Raw genomic sequence first — 2436 nt, 5'->3', positions numbered from 1 at the left:
GAACATATACACACACATACATATATATGTGTGTATATACATACATGCATACATGCATACATACATACATATAGGATCATAGATTTAGAGATGTAAGGGGCCATAGAAACACAGGACAACAGGATCATTGAGCTTGAGTTAGAAGGAACTCAAAGACCATTATCCAACATCTTCATTTTATTGAGGAAAATGAGCCCCAATGAAGTTAAATGAATTGCATAGGCACATACAGGTTATAAGTAGTGGAGGTGGTGACTCAAATCTTGCACACTTTTTTTTGCTTTAAGATTTATCATGTGTTTTGCAAAGGTTAATTGATACTAACAATAATCCTGTGAGGTGGGTACTACAATTATGATTTTCCTCATTTTACCAATGAAAAAAATAACCTCATAAAAATAATGTTTTGTCCATGGTCATATAGCTAGTGAGTGTTGGGAGAAGGATTGAAAACAAAGGTCTCTTTTAGCTCCAAAATTTTAGAACTATTTCCACAAGCCATTTTGCTAACTAGTCCAGCTTCTCCATTTTACAAAAGAGGAAACTGAGGCTCAGAAAGGGGAAGTGACTTGTCCAAAGTAATATTGACAGCATATGGCAAGAGCAGGGACTTGAAACTAGGTCCTCTGATTCCTTATGTTAAATAATCTGTCTATAGCTAACTCTATATAGCTATATAACTCTATATAGCTATTCTGTAAAGCAAGTCACAAATACACATAAACATACAGATGCATCATGTAGCTAGGTAGGGAACTGAATAAGTGTGCTATATTTAGAGTCAGCAAGACCTGAGTTCAAATCTAGCTGTATGACTCTTGGCCAATCACTCAAACCTCTATTTGCCTAAGTTTCTTCAGCTGTAAAAATGGGGACAATAATAGTGCTTATCTCTCAGGGTTGTTGTGAAGATCAAATGAGCTAATATTTGTAAAACCTGAAATACTGTATAAATGCTGTGTATTTATCTATATTATTATCATAATTAAACTGGATAGGAAGTTAAAAAAACCCAGAGGGGTTAGGGTTAGGGTGTAGTCATAGCTCTGGTACTAACTTGCTATATGATGTTGAATAAATCACTTACCATCAGAGTCTTCATCTGCAAAATGAGATGTTAGATTTGAAGATTTTGAAGGTCCCTTGCAGGTCCACTGCTGCCTGATCCTGTGAAGCATACATGAGCCTTGTGCTCAGTCCAGACCTCTTTCTTCCACCCAGTTCAGTGACTGGGGTGATGGATACAATATCTAACATGGAGCCGGCAGTTATCCCAGCACAGGCTCCCATCTCCTATTGGCATTTTGCTCATCTGAACTTTAAATCACACAAAGGACAGAGTTCCCATTCTATTTTTGGAGTTTCAGGCTCATCTACTCAGCATTCAAGATTCTCCAAAATATGCTGCCACTTTTCCTTTCCAGCCTTATTTCCCACTTTTACCTTGCACATGCTCTGTACTGTAGGTAAATGGGTTACTATGCCCTTGCCTCCCAGAGCCCTATGGTCTCCCCCTATGTTTATGCTCAAATCTATGTCGAGTATACCTTCCTACCCTCTCTTTGCTTATTAAATAATAACCTATCTTTTAAAGTCCAATTCATGTCTAAACTTCTCCTGGAAGTCTACCATGATGCCCGATTTCTCCTTCCCCCTACCCACCCCTAAAACTGGTAATGACTTTTCCCCTCTCTTATACAGAAGGGTTTGGGGGACCTCTTCAATATAACTTAATATTGTTTTGTGTTGTCATCAGTATTGGTTTCTATCAACTGACTGGGCTAGGGTTTCAGCAAATTGTAGCTCCAAAGCCCAAATCTGGCTTGCCATCTGCTTTCATACCACCCAATTAAGACTGGTTTTCACATTTTTAAATACAATCAACTCTACTTAAAATTGCAAAAACATCCTTAGCTCATGGGCTATAAAGACCCAGGTGCTAGGGCTGTAGTTTGCTGGCCCTTGGAGTTGGCCACAAGCTTTTTGAGATAAGGAACTCCATCTTCAGTAAACTTTGCCTTCCCTGTTGTAGGACTTCACATATTGTAGGTGCTCAATATATATCCGTTGTATTGTACCATATATGGTATTAGTCTATGACTGATACTTTTCCTTGTTTCCTATCTTCTCTCATGTCCACTGAACCTTCTTGCTTTTCAATATCCTCCCTGTTCTCATAAGTACAGACAGTTCTCCTGCTCCTTCCTCAGTCACCACTTAGCCAGGCCGTACACATCCAATCCCTTTAATCTTTCCACTGGAATCAATTTCTCCATCCCCCCTAATCATTTTTATTGCTCTTTTCTGAACTTCTTCCAATTTGTCTTGTAATGAGGTGCCCCAAACTAAATGCAATATTCTGGATGTGATTTCACTAGGGTCATATAGATTTTCTTGCTAAATATCTCCACAGACCTGGGGTGACATGCTTTTTTA

This window comes from Dromiciops gliroides, chromosome 2 (genome assembly GCF_019393635.1).
Source record: "Dromiciops gliroides isolate mDroGli1 chromosome 2, mDroGli1.pri, whole genome shotgun sequence".
Classification (NCBI taxonomy): domain Eukaryota; kingdom Metazoa; phylum Chordata; class Mammalia; order Microbiotheria; family Microbiotheriidae; genus Dromiciops; species Dromiciops gliroides.
Note: the sequence above shows the minus strand (reverse complement) of the source record.